The 18,570-nt window shown below is 46.0% G+C and overlaps 1 long non-coding RNA gene across 1 annotated transcript in view; it reads right to left on the reverse strand.

The window, feature by feature from the left end:
* The window catches only part of LOC306829633, a 25,036-nt gene extending 6,717 nt beyond the window's left edge, over positions 1-18,319 (reverse strand). Inside the window, exons 1-2 of the long non-coding RNA XR_013779881.1 lie at positions 17,827-18,319; positions 16,522-16,616 (exon numbers count right to left, since the gene is read on the reverse strand). This is a non-coding gene — a long non-coding RNA (uncharacterized lncRNA). The remainder of the gene's footprint in view (positions 1-16,521; positions 16,617-17,826) is intronic.
* Between the last annotated feature and the right edge of the window lie 251 nt (positions 18,320-18,570).

Here is an 18,570-nt window from a genome sequence, read left to right on the forward strand (position 1 = left end):
AGCTAAACACTGCAGTCTGCTAATTGGTCGAATGAATCGTCACTTCCTGTGTTAGGCGGCAAACAAAACTCTAAGCATTGATTGTAACACAGCTGATTGTTTCCGTGTGTATTTGTCCTCGCCGCTCACAGCCTTCTCTGAAACAAAGCTGGATTGAGTTCTTGTAATAAAGAGTCACATGACAGTGACAGAGGAGATGAACTGCTGGATGTCTTCTTCGTTGGTTTTGTTTGTGTAGCGTTTTTCTCCTTTGTTGAATTTATTAGTTAGCCGTTAGTGGTTAGCGGTTAGCTGCTATCATGTGATGCTATTTACGTAGCGGCTATCGCCATCCGGCTTACACGCCGCCTACCATATAGGGCACGGGTGGCTGTGGAAACACAAACAGGATCAGGCTTAATCAAACTGTTCTGATCCGTACCGGACTGCTGAGTGGAAACGAGACTTAACGTATAAAGTTTTTATTGACAAGCTCTCTGTGTTTTTTGCACTCAGCTCTAAAATCTCAGAGTTTGGGGTTGTAAATTGATATTGACCAATCAGAGCGAGTGATGTGAGGGTCTGGGGCGTTGGTTATCTGCCAACTAAACCACATGTCTGATCAGACCTTCGGAGGAGCTTCACAGCAATTTGGCCTGATCTGTATTCTACATGATGGCTTCATCTGAGGGCTAAGTTTCACTCGGCCATTTTGTCTTTTGTTTTCTATTCTTGTTCAAGTTGTATTTAAGTACAAAAGGGAATTCTGTCATGTTTTAAAGGTGTTATTTATTGAGGTTCTCCAAATTGGATGAGTAATCCTGATTGTAATGAGAGGGAGGATTTCGCGACTCATGGGAACAAGAGAGTAAGAAAATCTCAACAAACCAATTAATTCAGCCCTCCATGGACGTGCAGTTTGGCAGAAACAGTTGTTTGGGAAATGAGAGACCGTTTGTATTAATTCTATATTTATCTTGTGGTCGGGTTTTCAATCTGTCTCCGCGTGATATTATACAGGGTGGGGAAGGTAATACTCCATCGTCGTCAGCCGCACCAGGCCTCCTGTACACAGTGTTTTTATAGGATGTGGTGAAACCCTAGAGCTGTGATAGCTGAAAAAAAAAGAGCAACCTTCTTCTTCTTTAATTAGTGAAATAAGTGCGCTGATAAACAGATCTGAAAACGTAGAGAGAGAAAAAACAGCGATCTTGAAAACCAACACTGTGATCTTAAAAAGTAATGTAGACAGGATCATGAAAAGACTATATCAGATTTAATGTGTTTCGAAGTGACGCGACTGAATTCAAGTAATGTTGTAAAACCATAACTGTTGATTTAGTGTCACATCAGCTTTATTTATTTACTCCATTTTTCTTTTCTTTCAAAAACATGGCTGAGTCCACACCGCCCAATAAAAGAAGCAGACAGACCCTCAATCTGTCATCAGAGCAAAGTAATAACGACTTTGACTCTTTGCAGCCTGCTTTAAGAACATTTGGCCATCAAACACAAGAATGTGATGAATCCGGGGAAGATGCACGATGTGGTTGATAAACGTGGAATAGTTGAGCGGGCTCCACCAATTATCGGTGATCCACAGGTGACGAGTCCACACCTATCTCTAAGAACACAAAAATCATTATTGTCTCGTTAAAAACCTCAAAGCTTTTTGGGGGGGCGGAGCTTATGTGTGTTCATTGTGTCTGTCGTGGTCAGTGTTACGGGTATCAGATGTGAAGATTGAATTATGTTTTGATCAGCACAAACAGCCTTCTTCCATGCCAGCGGGTAGAATACTGTAGTGAGCGTGGTAATACCTACGTGACAGTGAATGCATCACACACGAGACCTTTCCCTGCTGATATGAAGTCATGCTTTATGTAAACAGACCTCTGTGTGCTGTACTGTATGTGAAAGTGATATTCTCTTGTGTCCAAAACTAATTTCTCCTGAGACAATAAAAAAACATCTGAACTATCAGTCGGGCTGAGTGGAGGACGGGCCTCATAAGCTCCTCGTTGTTTTTTTCTTTCAGGCTGTTTGAAATAAAATGTTGTATCTCGCGGGGCCAGCAGCGCTAAGACGCTAATCAGGATGGGATTAAGGTCTAAAACTAATGCATTCATATTTTATTGCTGTGACTATTTTGGCCCTTTAGGCTCACTGTAGATAGTCTTGACAAACTCTCAGACTGCTCAGCTGACGAGTCCAAAATCATAACCGCCTTATGACATCACACGTTGACCTTTGTTGCTTCTCATCCGCCGGAGAAAAATAAAAAACGCACCAACATGAAGTTAAAGTGAGGGAAGGTTTGTAAGAGTCTGAGCTGGTGATGATGATGATGATGATGAAGGCTGCAGTGAGAGCAGCAGGGACGGCTCTCTCTTTGTTGCACTGATTGAATAAAAGCTGTGAAATTAAGATGATGCACTGATTTTATGACAAGAGGAAAAACATGCAGGAAATCATCAGCACATTAACACTGAGGCAGAATGTGATCAGAGGGGAAGTAAAGTGTGACAGAAAATAAAACAACACAGAGTGGATGTTCCCAACGTGTGGAGAGAATGACTCGTCTGTCAGAGTTCAGACGGGTGACGTGAAGTCAGACTCTCCTGACGTCACAACTCCGAAAAAAACACGTTTCTGAAAAGTTTGGTTTTAAAGAATATTTTGTGTAATTTCATCTCTTCATTACTTTTCATTTAATTGCTTTTAATAAAAAAAAAACAAATTCTTCCATGAATGACTTTAGGAGCGCGGCGACTTTTAAAAGAGAGTTAACCACGCCTAAGACCACGCCTCCAGTCACATGACCAGGTATCCCATTTATACCTGGTCACTCGACCACACTCCCTTTGTCTCAGTTCCTTCCTCCATCCCTCCTTCCTCATCCCACATCCTCCTTCCTCATCCTCCTTCCTCATTTTCCTCATCCTCCTTCCTCATCCCTTCATCCTCATCCTCCTTCCTCATCCTCCTTCCTCATCCTCCTTCCTCATCCCTTCATCCTCATCCTCCTTCCTCATCCCTTCATCCTCCTTCCTCATCCCTTCCTCATTCCTTCATCCTCCTTCCACATCCCTTCATCCTCATCCCTTCATCCTCCTCCCTCATCCCTTCATCCTCCTTCCTCATCCCTTCATCCTCCTCCCTCATCCCTTCATCCTCCTTCCTCATCCCTTCATCCTCCTTCCTCATCCCTTCATCCTCATTCCTTCATCCTCCTTCCACATCCCTTCATCCTCATTCCTTCATCCTCCTTCCACATCCCTTCATCCTCCTTCCTCATCCCTTCATCCTCCTTCCTCATCCCTTCATCCTCCTCCCTCATCCCTTCATCCTCCTTCCACATCCCTTCATCCTCATTCCTTCATCCTCCTTCCACATCCCTTCATCCTCCTCCCTCATCCCTTCATCCTCCTTCCTCATCCCTTCATCCTCCTTCCTCATCCCTTCATCCTCCTCCCTCATCCCTTCATCCTCCTTCCTCATCCCTTCATCCTCCTCCCTCATCCCTTCATCCTCCTTCCTCATCCCTTCATCCTCCTCCCTCATCCCTTCATCCTCCTTCCTCATCCCTTCATCCTCCTCCCTCATCCCTTCATCCTCCTTCCACATCCCTTCATCCTCATTCCTTCATCCTCCTTCCACATCCCTTCATCCTCCTTCCTCATCCCTTCATCCTCCTCCCTCATCCCTTCATCCTCCTTCCTCATCCCTTCATCCTCCTCCCTCATCCCTTCATCCTCCTCCCTCATCCCTTCATCCTCCTTCCTCATCCCTTCATCCTCCTTCCTCATCCCTTCATCCTCCTTCCTCATCCCTTCCTCATCCCTTCATCCTCCTTCCTCATTCCTTCATCCTCCTTCCTCATCCCTTCCACATCCCTTCATCCTCCTTCCTCATCCCTTCATCCTCCTTCCTCATCCCTTCATCCTCCTTCCTCTTCCCTTCATCCTCCTTCCTCATCCCTTCATCCTCCTTCCTCATCCCACATCCTCCTTCCTCATTCCTTCATCCTCCTTCCTCATCCCTTCATCCTCCTTCCTCATCCCTTCCACATCCCTTCATCCTCCTTCCTCATCCCTTCCTCATCCCTTCATCCTCCTTCCTCATCCCTTCATCCTCCTTCCTCATCCCTTCATCCTCCTTCCTCATCCCTTCATCCTCCTTCCTCATCCCTTCATCCTCCTTCCTCATCCCACATCCTCCTTCCTCATTCCTTCATCCTCCTTCCTCATTCCTTCATCCTCCTTCCTCATCCCTTCATCCTCCTTCCTCATCCCTTCATCCTCATTCCTTCATCCTCCTTCCTCATTCCTTCATCCTCCTTCTTCATCCCTTCCTCATTCCTTCATCCTCCTTCCTCATCCCTACATCCTCCTTCCTCATCCCTTCATCCTCCTTCCTCATTCCTTCATCCTCCTTCCTCATCCCTTCATCCTCCTTCCTCATCCCACATCCTCCTTCCTCATTCCTTCATCCTCCTTCCTCATCCCTTCATCCTCCTTCCTCATCCCTTCATCCTCCTTCCTCATCCCTTCATCCTCCTTCCTCATTCCTTCATCCTCCTTCCTCATCCCTTCATCCTCCTTCCTCATCCCTTCATCCTCCTTCCTCATCCCTTCCTCATTCCTTCATCCTCCTTCTTCATCCCTTCCTCATTCCTACATCCTCCTTCCTCATCCCTTCATCCTCCTTCCTCATCCCTTCATCCTCCTTCTTCATCCCTTCCTCATCCCACATCCTCCTTCTTCATCCCTTCCTCATCCCACATCCTCCTTCTTCATCCCTTCATCCTCATCCCTTCCTCCTCCTTCCTCATCCCTTCATCCTCCTTGCTCACCCTCCTTCCTCCTCCTTCCTCAGCCGCAGCAGGAAAGCATGAAGCTTCCAGAGTGTTTTCCAGGCTGTCATTCCTGAGAGCTTCTCTCAGCTTCACATCCGTCAGTGACGTTCTGCTCAATTCTTTGAGATTGTAAATAAAGAGCTCGTAGACGCTGCGGTGAATCGTTGTGTTGTTGCTGAGCGGCGTCGCCGTGTGACCTTCGAGGGTTTTTGTTTTATGTTTCAGAGAAGTTAGCGACGTTAGCAGGTGAGTTAAACGAGCGCAGCGCAACAAGAGAAATCAATAAAACAAAAAAAGTCTGTTCTATTTTAAACTCTGACTGATTAAGGCCGACTTTTCTATGAATACCAATTTTTCCCGTATTATTAAAATAAAAACCCTCCATTCTCCTGACGCCGGTCGCAGCTGTCTGTCAGCACATGAAGCGCCTCTACAACACAGGTTTCTGTCCTGTCCTGTTTTATTAAAGCAGAAAGGAGTCTGAATCGAAACAGAAGGAAAAAAAAAAAGACAAAACCAGCGTGTTTTTTTTTTTTTTTTTTGCTCCGATAGAGCTTTGCATCAGACGGCCAGGGAAAAACGACAGAGAGAGGAGAGCGATAGAGCGGCATTGAGGAAGGAATAAAAGAGGAGAAGCGGCGCCTGTGTGCAAACGTGTGATAAAGTGACGGGTTGGGAGGGTAGAGAGATACTGAGACTGACAGAGAGAGAGAGGAACTTCTGAAGGCAGGTTTCAGTTGCTCTAAACTCCATTTTCCTGGCAGTGATTGTGTTGTGTTGTGATGTGTGAGCAGAGATTAGCTTTATGAAACAACCTCTGTTGACTCAATTTATTGAATCTGACTGTTTTGAATACCAATAAAGAAGATGATATTTACTCCGCAAACAGCAGAGCGCCGGCTGCACAGTCAGAGTGTGTGTGAGCGAATCAGGTTCATTATTAGGTTTGTGTGGTTATGTGACACACACACACACACATGCACACACACACACACACATGCACACGCACACACAGGCGACATTGTGACCATGTAGAAACATTTATTAACGTGTGCACAAGATGTTTGCAGAAACACAAATCATTCTGTGACACACCCAGACAAACATTATTTTTAACATTATCTGTCTGATTGTCTGCGTGTGTGTGTGTGTGTGTGTGTGTGTGTGTGTGTGTGTGTGTAATGCGCTGCTGCTCGGTCGTTTAGCTTGTTGACACTTTGGGGTCAGAGCCATGCAGGGTGAATGGTGTTGGCTGACAGCGTGGAACCTCTTCATTATCCCGCCATAATGTTCTCATCGCCGTCGGCTCCCCCCCCCCCCCCCCCCCCTCCCTCCTACGCTACCTCCCTGCCACCCAACACACACACACACACACACACACACACACACACACTGCCATCCATCATTCTTCTTCTTCTGCCCTTTCCCAATCCGTCCCTCCCCTCCTCACCTGGCTATTTCCCCCCCGTGCTGCTATTCATCGCTGTCGATTCATCCTCCAGCTCGCTCGCTCACTTTTATTCTCTCCCTCTCTCTCTCTCTCTCTCTCTCTCTCTGACCTCATTCCTCTGAAGTTATTACTTTTCCTCTGTTTCATGCTCCCCTCTCTCATCATTTTTACCTTTATTTGTCAATTTGCTTTGACTTATTGGCTTTCCCGCCCCGACTCTTTGACAGAAACTAAACAGCCCAAACTAAACGTTACGCATTCAAACTCACTGTGACGAGTGAAAGCTTTTCAGAGGGAGGGGAAGGAGCACGTGACAAAACAAAAAGTTGTGTGGCCATGTGACTCAGCTGTGATCGAAGCCCTCACTAAACCAGACGTGTGAACTCGTTACTCCAGTTTGGTTGCCATGGAGACGTAAAGTTCATCTTAACGAGTGGAGCATGAAAAACCTCACCGAGATGAACTGCAGAGGAAGTTTGAACTTGATGTGACCACAGACTGTAAATATGAAATGTTCCTGCAGGGGGCGCTGCAGGATCATCGGCAGCGGCCGCCGTGCTGGAAACGCCGTCTCAGCCTGTAACTGTCGTCATCAAACACGCCGCTGACACTAAACAGCCCTCCGCTCTAACTGATCCCGCCTCTTTAAAGCCGTCACCATGACAACCATGCTTCACGGAGGATGTTACACGTTGTAAGATTTCACTCGTGAGGAGACGATGATTTCCTCCCAGGTTGACTCACGTTTGATATTTTTCCCACTTGTAGATTTCATTACGTCTTCTATTTAAACGTAACCAGGACACAGTGGTCTCTGTCAGGACAGCGCCTCCTATGGACACTGAAGGAACTGCAGTTTTTTTGTGCTTCAGTTTCGGCCTCATCTCTCAGCACCTGAGCGCTCTGAGTTCACAGCTTGATTGTAACGGAGAGCGTGCGTCTCGTGTCTCCTCGTCCGCCCTCCTCTTTGATGTCTGTCCTCTCACCTTTACCTGTCTGTTCTCCTTTCAAACGTTTCTCTGCTGCTCAGCTCTCGGCCCTCTTTTCGCTTCTCATTCCTCTTTTGACTGCCAAGTTGCCTCACTCTCCGCTGCTTCTTTCTTCGACCCTCCACTCCTCGCCCAGTCACTCAATACTTTCAATTTACTCTCCTCCTCTCTAATCTGCCACTCCATTCATCCCGTGGTCCCCTTCATTATCTCGCCCTATCGTCCTCCGCCTTCTGTCCTCCCCTCGCTGTCGGCTTGTCTGAAGGATGGATTCAAGGATCTTCTTTCTCCTCTTCCTCCTTCCACTCAAGAGCTCACATTCTCCTCACTGTGTGTGTGTGTGTGTGTGTGTGTGTGTGTGTGTGTGGTTTCATGCTTGTTTGGCTCACACATTGTCTTTCTGCTAACAGAATATATTCACACGGTGACGCTGGCGACACACAAGATGATTTTCAGATTTTCTTCACTGATTTTAAAAACTTTTTTTTTTCCACAGACAAAAAAAAAAGTTACATTTGAAAAAAAAAAAGTTTTAACAGATTTTTACGCACGAGAAGACTCAGCATGTCCACTGGGCCACATCTGCTGTTGGTAGGAACGTTAGCAGTAAACGAGACGACAGAAGAAAAACAAACATGGAGGACGATGAACGCGGTCGTGTGCATCCTGCTGTTCTGTTTTTACAGAGAAGAAGTAACAGTCAGTGACGGATGTGGCTCAGTTGGTTGGAAGGTCGGGGGTTCGATTCCCAGCTACCTCAGCTACATGTCTGACGTGTCCTTGGGCAAGACACTTAACCCCCAGGATTGCTCCTGCTGCTTATCGGCGGTGTGTGAATGTGATGAGTGAAGAGCTGAGCGGCCTGAAAATAAAAACAACCTCACACCCGATTTACAGCCGACAAAACAAGAAATCTGTCAAACACGATCTGTTTCAGTTTCAACGACACTTTATCAAACCTTTATTTAAATCAATCAGCAGTTTGAATTGTGTGTGTGTGTGTGTGTGTGTGTGTGTGTGTGTGTGTGTACAGAGTGCACACTGCTCTCTGACAGAGGCTAGCTGCTGTCTTCACACGTCTGCAGCAGACAAAAGGAGCAGGTGAGCTCTGACAGTCACTCTGCAGACGGATGCACCAACCATCCTGCTTCACACACATTCATCCTTTTGTTGATGCTAATTGGAGCTCAAGCCTCGGGCTGGGACGGTTTCATTTACAAACGATTGTTTACATTTTAAGCAGATTGACTTGGTGCCAGAAACATTCGTTCTCTTCACATTTCTATTCTCATCACAAAGTCGAGGATCCGGTCTCTACCAAAATACCCACGCGGCTCTTTGTGCCGCCTCGTGTGAATCCTCGCCGCCCACCTGAGCGCTCTGAACCGGGCGCTGACATGTCACAGAGAATTTCAGGGTCAGAAATGAACCACACGCAGCTGTAACGAGAGCCGTTTGAATTCTGTAAAAGTTAAGGGAAAGGAGGCTCAATGCTTCCTTTATAACCTCCTTTAGGAACCACTGGAGCATCCTTTATCGAAGGAGATGAGAAAGTGCCGACCCACAATTCATTGCAGCCGCAACTTTTAAAGCAACTCGCTCATCCGAGCGTTCAGGAAAACTAATGATGTGTCGGAGGAGAAATGTGGAGACAACCTGAGTTTAGTTTAAATATTGAAATAGCCAATCAGCGAACAAGCTGACCTACACGGAGCCATCCGACTCTTCAGCGTTCTCCTCCTCCTCCTCCTCCACCCGGAGTCTCACTCCGCCCTGCAGTCAGTGCATCCTCCCAGAGCAGCCAGCCGACCACGTGCTCCTGCTTCACCATCATCACCGTATCACCTCATCATTCAAACCACCCGCCATTAAATATCTGAGACGTCACGCTCCTCGCTGGTGAAATGCAGGAGGGAGACAAAAGGCTGAGTCCTGAGGAACACGAGGAAACACGGCGAACGGGTCCGACAGGTAGAAGAAGTCAGCTGATCAGACTGCAGTAAAACACTGACAACCTTTTACATATTTATTACTCTATTTATGTTTTCTCATCCACTTTATGTCACTGTTACAATCATTTAAACGTCCGCTACAAAATCATTACTTTATCTTTATTAATGTTGACACACACACACACACACACACACCAATATCCTGTCTGTCTTTAAAGCACAGACGAGCGTCTCTTATGTATCACCTGCTACCTCAATATAAAAACATCTTCATTTTATTATCAATGAAAAACACAATGTAAAAAACCTTTAATTAAAATGCAGTGTAACAGATCACACACACGTCATGCTGGGGGTCCGTTCTGTCCGGGATCAGGTTTTTCAGAATAAAAGACAAATATTTTAACCGCTCGCTCACATCATCTTCAAATATACAGAGCTACGTTTACAATACTGAAGGAGCAGTCTGATGAATCTGCCCTCCTACATCTCATGCACCAGCCTCCTGTTTATTAAAGAGCTGCCTGATGCACCATGAGACGGGCAGGAGAGCAAACGTTGAGAGTCGGCGTTCTCAGCAGCTTGGCTAACATCTGCAGACTCGCTCATGTCCTGCCAGGGAGCACAGTCCATCTGATCCTTCACTTTGTTTACTGTAAACAGAGCTGCTAACTTTGACAGAAGAGGAGCAGTTCATTCTGTTAATTGTTAATGATCTGAAGTAGTTGAAGGTTGTTTTCAGAGAACAGCTTTGAGCTGCTTGTGTCTTTTTTTCAAACATCTGCAGATGAAAGAACAGAAACACAAAATGCTGAATCGTTTTAGAGGCGTACAGGTTGAACATGAGAGAAAGATTTGAGCGAAGTATCAGAGTGTTTGTCGGCTGTGACGTATCGGCGTGTCCCTGCACGGCGGGCTCAGAGAGCGTACTTGTGTGTCCATGCATGCGTGAGTGGACTGTCAGCAGTCACAGCGGTGCCAGTACTTCATATTCATGTCTCTCTCTCCCTCTGTCTCTTCCTTGTTTTCTCTCCCTCTCTCTCGCTCGCTCGCTGCGTCTCTCTCACCTGTTCATTTGTCGCTGCTTGACAGTTCTCATTATTGCCTTGGCACTAGCTCAGCATGTCCTGCCAAAGCAAGACACTGAAATGGAATTTGAGAAAGAGGGAGTGTGTGGGAGATTGTGAATGAAGAAAGGGAGGAAGATGCTGACAGAGAATCAGAGAAAGAGAGAGAGAGAGAGAGAGAGAGAGAGAGATGAGAAACAGGAAAAAAAAAGGGAATCAAATGAGGGAAACGGAGAAAGACAAAGGGAGCAGGGAAAGCTGTTTTAGAGCGAGAGATGCTGCAGCGTAATTAAAAGTACTTAACTCCCAGCGGAATGACAATGAAGATGCTCCAACAACACTGACAGAGGTATTAACATGGACACGTATACCTGTACACAGACAAACACACACACACAAACACACACACACACACACACACATTACGACACACAGCAGCTCAGGAGTGTGTGCTAATTGAAGGTGACTGTTCTGACACACACACACAGACATGCAGGTAACCACCTCTCCTCTCTGCTTATTCACTGTGACCCACTCTCCTCCTGTCTTAGTTTAAACATCTCATGCTCCGGTCATCACCTGTCTGATAACTTTTCTTTGTTTCCTTCATTCAGCTCGGCCTTTTAAATACTAGTCAGTATTTTTGTATGCATCACATCCTTTAAATTACAACCAAAGCAGTGGTGATTCTATTGTGACGTCTAATAGCAGAGTGTTAAATCTGCCCGTGTGCAGATTTCTCTTTAGAGACATTTTATGTTGCTTGGCTGCTGATATGTTCAAGATTTCACTAATTTCATGCTTCCTTGTTTGCTCACCACATGGATTGTTTTCCTGCAGACATCCTGTCCAGTGAACGTCACCACGGAGTGAACGTTACCACGAGGTGAACGTTACCACGAGGTGAACGTTACCACGGAGTGAACGTTACCACGGAGTGAACGTTACCACGAGGTGAACGTTACCACGAGGTGAACGTTACCACGGAGTGAACGTTACCACGAGGTGAACGTTACCACGGGGTGAACGTTACCACGGGGTGAACGTTACCACGGAGTGAACGTTACCACGGAGTGAACGTTACCACGGGGTGAACGTTACCACGGAGTGAACGTTACCACGGGGTGAACGTTACCACGGGGTGAACGTTACCACGGGGTGAACGTTACCACGGCGTGAACGTTTCCACGGAGTGAACGTTACCACGGAGTGAACGTTACTACCACGGAGTGAACGTTACCACGGAGTGAACGTTACCACGGGGTGAACGTTACCACGGAGTGAACGTTACCACGGCGTGAACGTTTCCACGGCGTGAACGTTTCCACGGAGTGAACGTTACTACCACGGAGTGAACGTTACCACGGAGTGAACGTTACCACGGAGTGAACGTTACCACGGAGTGAACGTTACCACGGAGTGAACGTTTCCACGGAGTGAACGTTACCACGGAGTGAACGTTACCACGGAGTGAACGTTACCACGGAGTGAACGTTGCCACGGAGTGAACGTTGCCACGGAGTGAACGTTACCACGGAGTGAACGTTACCACGGAGTGAACGTTACCACGGAGTGAACGTTGCCACGGAGTGAACGTTGCCACGGAGTGAACGTTACCACGGAGTGAACGTTACCACCACGCAGTGGATTTTGATCATTATTTTTATTCATAATCAAAATCCAACAATACACTTATGAAGTGCACAACATCACAGCGAGTTAATAAAACAAAACCCAGAGTCAGGTTTGCATTGACATGAAGTCTGATCTGATGCATGCTTTAAAGTTTCCGTACGCCAAATGGTAGTTATTCGTACTTTTATCTCTACATTCCACCAGATGCACGTTTGGGCCGTGCCGCTTCCTTACGGCAGGTTTTCACTTTATTCAATATGTTCTATTTCTGTCAGAGCATGGCACATTAACGAGCAGGACGGGAGGTCAGACATTGAAACATCCGGTTTATTTTAAAAAATGTTGTTGTGTTGATGATGGATTTATACCACATACTGTACATCGTATTCTCTCTCCCGCAGAAACTCCTTTGTCTAGTCCCTCCAGCTGTCAGGCTGTGCTGCGTTCTGAAAAATCAAACCTGGGTTGACGGATAAGGCTGCAGCATGCAAACGCATACACAGTCAGACGCAGGTAACACAAGACAAAGGTGAGTGCACTCAAAACTGGAGGGAAAGACACAAGGGCAAGAGGACACGCTAGACGTGATGCACAGGTAAAAAAGAACAAAACAGGAAACAATAAACACTAAACTTGGAAATAACACAATAAATAACACAAGTCAAACAAGCAACACGAGGGAAGGATGAGTCACAAGCAAACAGGACAGGAAATCTAAACCCTGAAATAAACAAAACCATGACGTGGTGTTTTGCATCACGAGGTTGCTAGGTGACAAGGGTAAGGGGCGGGGACAGCTGGAGACTCAAAGGGGAGTCCTCTGTAGACCAGATCGGCCTGAGTCTGAACTGGCTGTGAGACCTGGACCCTCCCGAGGCGGGAGAAATGAGACGAAGTTGATATTTATCTTAAAGTTTGAAGACACTTCTTTAAACTCTTAAACAAATAAGACAGTAACTGTTTCTTAACCTTTATTGTGACAGAAATATTCACAAACGTTTCTGTCTTTGTAACATTTTTAATTAAAGTCCTCACACTTCTTTTATCGGCCATATTTAAATTGAACGTCTTTTCTGTACTTACTCAACAAAAAAACAAAGGGTGTGTGTGTGTGAGTGTCTTTATGTTGGACGTCTTCAAACAGTCCAGAAGTTCTTCGAAACGTATAAATTCCAGCGTCTCAAATAATCTAGATTGCAGCACTAATAGCAGCCCCAGAGAGACGCCGCCGCCGCCGCCGCTCTGAGTCAGAAAACAAAGAACAAATACAACAAAAGGTTTCTGAAGCAGAATCAAGACGTACAGCTGGGACCAGACCCACTATTCACTGTGTGTGTGTGTGTGTGTGTGTGAGTGTGAGTGTGAGTGTGTGTGTGTGTGTGTGTCTCTTTCCAAACACCCCAAAAAAACAGGCGTAGTCACAGACTGAGATTCGTTTATTTTAAATCCTCCTCCCAAAGTGCAGGAAACAATATTTACAAAAATGCAACAAAAAAATTATTAAAAATATTCTTTATCTTATATACAATCGAAATTTCCAAAAAAGCAAAACTCCCGCGAGCGAATGAGCTAACAAACGCCAACAGATGATACCTGCTCTGTAACCAGGACTAGACTAGGTCGCAAGCAGCCATCTTTGATATAAAGCCCCTCCCACTGGATGTTATGACATCACATTCTTAAACAAATGAACGTTTTGAACCTTTAACCTCCCTGTGGATTACTCAAAACATTTCATTAATCAATCACGTCATGTGACCATTACGGCGTCACGTCTACCTATTTACGATGAGCGCATACCTCATGTTCCAGACATTAAAGCCTAGTTTATACTTCTGCGTCATGTCGATGGCGTGCCGAAGGTGTAGACCCGACGCCGTCGTTCAGCACTCGTAATTCTGCGTCGATGGAACGCGTTGCTCTGCAATTCACCGCCAAGCCGCTAGGGGGCAGTGTGTCTACGAAGGAGACGTTTGCGGAGGAGGACTGTCTGATAGCTAAACCAATCGAGGCTGAAAACGGGTGAATTTAACACACTCGTTAGCTCACTGAGGAACCTGGATGATCAAATGTATTTTCACTACTTTAGAACGTCAACGGGACGATTTTCTTCGCCGTATAAAGCCTTTTAATATTTCTGTCGTGACCAGAAAAGAAACTGCCGGAAATGCCGTTCTGACCGGACCAATCACAGTCCTTGCGGGACGAGCAGTCAGGATTTTTTGGAGGTGCGTGTAGGGGTCCACGTCGACCACGTAGCTACGGCGTCGACGCGACGCAGAAGTATAAACTCGGCTTTAGAGCGCCATGAAGGGATCTAAATGTTTGTAGACTAAACAAGAGCTCTGGAGTGTGCAGCCTTGGTCGCTCTATGAAACAGGAAGAGGACGATGGTTTATTGAGTGATCAGAAGCATTGGCAGAGGGAAAAGTTTGGTGTGTGTGTGTGTGTGTGTGTGTGTGTGTGTGTGTGCTGAGTAACACTGAGGCAAGCTGTCAAAGCCTGAAAGCTGTCAGTTATTTCCTCACACACACTCCAAAACACGCATATGCATGACGAGCTTTAACAGCAAACTTAACTGTTATCTGAGTCAACACACACACACACACACACACACACACACACACACACACGCATATACAAACACAGGCTGTATTGATTACGATGAGTCTTCCATCCTTTCAGGTTATTAAATTATTGATCAGAGACGAACACTTTTAATGGAATCCAAATATCATAGTGTGTGTGTGCGTGTCTGTGTGTGTGTGTGTGCATGTCTGTGTGTGTGTGTGTGTGTGTGTGCATGTCTGTGTGTGTGTGTGTGCATGTGAAGCGTGCCTGTGGGTTTGTGCATACAGAGTGCGCTTCCAACACAGTTAAGCTCCCTCCTCACTCTGTGTTTACACTGTCTTTACTCCATCATCTCTATCCCGACTGATGACGCACACACACACACACACACACACACACTCACACTCACTCACACACACACACACACACACACACACACACACACACTCACAGAGTTGACAGAACTGTCTCTTATATCTGTTGTCTCGCCTCTTGTTCTGGTGGTTTCTCTCTGTGTTACGTCAAACCTCTGTGAGGTGACGAGTCTGGGTCAGCGATTACAGTATAATCTCAAAGAGTGAACGCCGATGAATCTGCAGCTTCTCTTTTCTCAGAACCAACAACACGACTCTGAATGTTCAGGAAGAGTCAGAGTCAGTGACTAAGTTTAGTCGTCAGGGTCAAAAACAACATTCAGCTCACAGAGAAAAGAGGCGTCGTACCTGATTAGAGCAGTGAGCTCATTTCCATCTGCAGGTCAACGCATGAGCTGAAGGACCAATCAGAGAGCTGCGTAGACCAGAGAAGGTAGGCGGGGCTTTGAAGGCCGCTTTGGACGCCCCTGGGTTTGCCAGATATGAGAGCAGTTATCAGGTGAACAGGTGTTGCAGCGATGGAAGCGGGCAGTGGAACTGCTTCAGATAGAAGTGATTGTACCCGAGCTAAAAAGCCTCTGCATGTTTCTAATAAGCTCCAGCAGCAGGACGCTGCTCAAACTAGGATCAATGTTGGAGATGCTTTTGAAACATGGAGAGAGGTTAGAACGCAGAAAGGTTTTCTCCGGTCGTTCCACCTGCAGCGCGTGTGTGTGTGTGTGTGTGTGTGTTCGTCCACGTTCGGAGATCGTTGATCACAGGAAGCTGAAAGTCCAACATGGAGAGATGATCTTTTATTCAAAACAGACGTTCATAATATTTACCATAATTATCCTCCGGCGCCCAACAGAGTCAGTTCAGGTGTGGAGGAAGGAGGGGGGGGGGGGGGGGCCTGGGGCTATTCTTAGATCAGGCGAGAGGCGAGACAGCAACACGCTGCTTAATTTGCTAGCTGGCTGGACTCACTCTCCTCTGAGGGGAAGAAAACCAAATCAAACGTGCAAAGAAAAGTCCAAACACTGCATTTCACCGCTTTGTTCATTCTAGTGAGGAACGTGACGCTGAATGTCATTTAAATTTGTGTTCAGGAAGATTCCAGCCTCAACCTGCAGGCCAGATGATTTCAGCTCACAGACTGTTCATCTTTGTTTCAGTTCAGAGGTCCTGCAGACATTCACAACCAGGCTCACCTGCACACACAAACAGCTGCACACGCACACTCATTGTCAAACACGCTTCATTTACGCCGGGCGGAGGCGGGTGTACATTTACTGCACCAAATACTGAACCCACCTAGACGGCAGCGAGAAGGCGATCATGTACGCATTATTTCATCACATAGCAACACCGCCAACTACTGGCCCGGCGTGTGTACTGCAGCGTCGTCATGACCCGGCTCTTCAAGTTCAAACTACACTGCCTGAAGTGAAAATATAAAAACCGTTTGTCACGAGTGTGTGTGCGGCGTTGTTGTTTCGACCGGCCTCGGGGGAAACCAGCCGTGTCATCGGCGCGCCGCTCTCCTTACTCACGCCAAAGAATGAATTGTGCAGTTCCCACTGTGTTTTTTATTCAATCAACACAATGACCTGAAACTTCAGTGCCGGCAAAACAATAAACAAAAAAAAGAAAAAAAATTACCTTACCTAAAATTAAAACATCTCGCCTCACTCCCTGGAAAAGACACGCACCAATCAGCTGCACCAGATCACCAATCAGAGGCCGGCGTGCACCTCCATCCCTGTGGGACACAGACACTTCTTAAAGATTTTTAAGGAACTTCTTGTCTTTTTTTTTTTTTAGACAGGAATGTGGACGGAGTTTGACGTCACGGAGAGAGAGAGCGGGGAATGACACGCAGGGGAAGAGCTGTCGGTCGGATTTGAACCTGAGCCGCCCGCCTGCAGGACCACAGCCTCTTTACATGAGGCGGCACCTTAATGCCCTCAAGCCTCCTAAACTAAGAGTTTCTCCTGGTGACAAAATAATAAGAACATTTTTCAAATCAGGACATTTTCTAAGAACTTCCCCTGAAAGTTCGGACTCGATCCTTGTCGAGATGAAAGTCATTCAGTACGACCTGAAAAGAGCTGTTCAGGTGTGAAACCTTTAGGAGGAGTGAGGATGGAGAGGGGATGAGGAAACGTTCTTCAAACACTTCATGCAGAGTGTTTTTGACTCGGGCACACAAAGGATTTCAATCTGTCTCTGACTTTCTTTGAGACCTGCATGTTGAGTTTCATCTCCACAGGTTCATTAAGACTCTTCACCTGCTGAGTTAACGACCAGCCGCTGAAGAAGTTGCAGCACGATTTCAAACATCTTATTGTCTTAAAAATGATCACACAGATGAAGTATAATTATTAGAGGTGGGACTTGATAAAAAAATGTTAACTAATTAACTCAGGGCTTTCTAATTAATTAATTAATTGAAATTAATCTCATTTTAAGCAACACTTCTCAGTCTAAATGGATTTTGGTGGATGGATGAATACAATGCATGCAGTGTTACGTACTTCTCAGTTTCATAAAGCTGTTGGATCTAGTTTGAAATAGTTTTTCTGCACAGCAGCTGGAAAGTTGGATCACACGTTGCTATCTGTAGCACATTTTCTAACCCCTTATCTTCTACCACTAATAGTGGTCTACAGTTCAGAGCGATCAATTTAGAGAGTGAATTTATAAGTTTATCAGATGTTGAATTAATAATTTTGGTCCTGAAGACAGTCATTTAGTCGAGTTCAGGCTGCAAACGCTTCTTGTTTGTACTTGTGGCTGAGCTAGCACGAAGCTAACGCGAAGCTAGCGATAAGCTAGCGCGAAGCAATGACAAACAGTTCTGCACTGTTTATGAGGCAAACTGTGATTAAATTATTTTCTTGTAATTAATTAATTATAATTAACACATCAAAGTGCCGCCCCTAAGAATTACAGAAGGTCTTACTTTGTACTTTGATTAACCAATCACAGCTTCATACCCATTAACAGGTCAGTACGCCTCCACATAAACGTTTCTGACCAGTCCTCGCTCGGAGTCGCTCTGAAGACGTTCCTGAGTGACTCCTTCACGAGGATTTTAAGACTGGGATGTTTTTAAAGCTCTCTGAGAGGTTTGTGAATCCGGACTCTGTTTTCTTGTTTCACTTCGAAGTTTTCGAGAAAATGAAATGACAGGAGAATCCGATTTCCAGTTGGGTTGCTGCTTAACATCAGCACTCAGTTCTTTGTGTTGAACAGAAGCGTGAGAGCGCAGGCCTGTGGCTCGCACGCTAAGCCGCGCTCACCAAGACGTCTCTGTGTCCGTGCAGAGACAGTGTAAACTCTGTCGTTGGAAACAGAAGCTTTTGTCTTTGTCTTTTGTTGGTGCTATCTCCTCTGACACTGCTGTCTGCCTGTCTGTCGCCCTTTAGCCGATCTTCCACCCTGCTGCTCTGCTTCATCGCTCCCTGTCTGCATCTTTGGCTTGTGGTTTTTTGTTTTTTTTTTGTGTGTGTGTCACGTCAGACCTCGCCATGCCTCCAAGTGTGCAGAGTTTGATTTTGAGACGGAAAATGATGCAAGTGAAAGCAAGTAAATAAACCGGTTATATACATTATCTGCTCTCTATTTCACTTCCCTCTCCGTCCCGCTCTGTTCACACACACACACACACACACACACACACACACACTGGAACAAAGCACGCTGAGACATAA

The sequence above is a fragment of the Symphodus melops genome (assembly GCF_947650265.1).
Source record: "Symphodus melops genome assembly, chromosome: 9".
Lineage (NCBI taxonomy): Eukaryota > Metazoa > Chordata > Actinopteri > Labriformes > Labridae > Symphodus > Symphodus melops.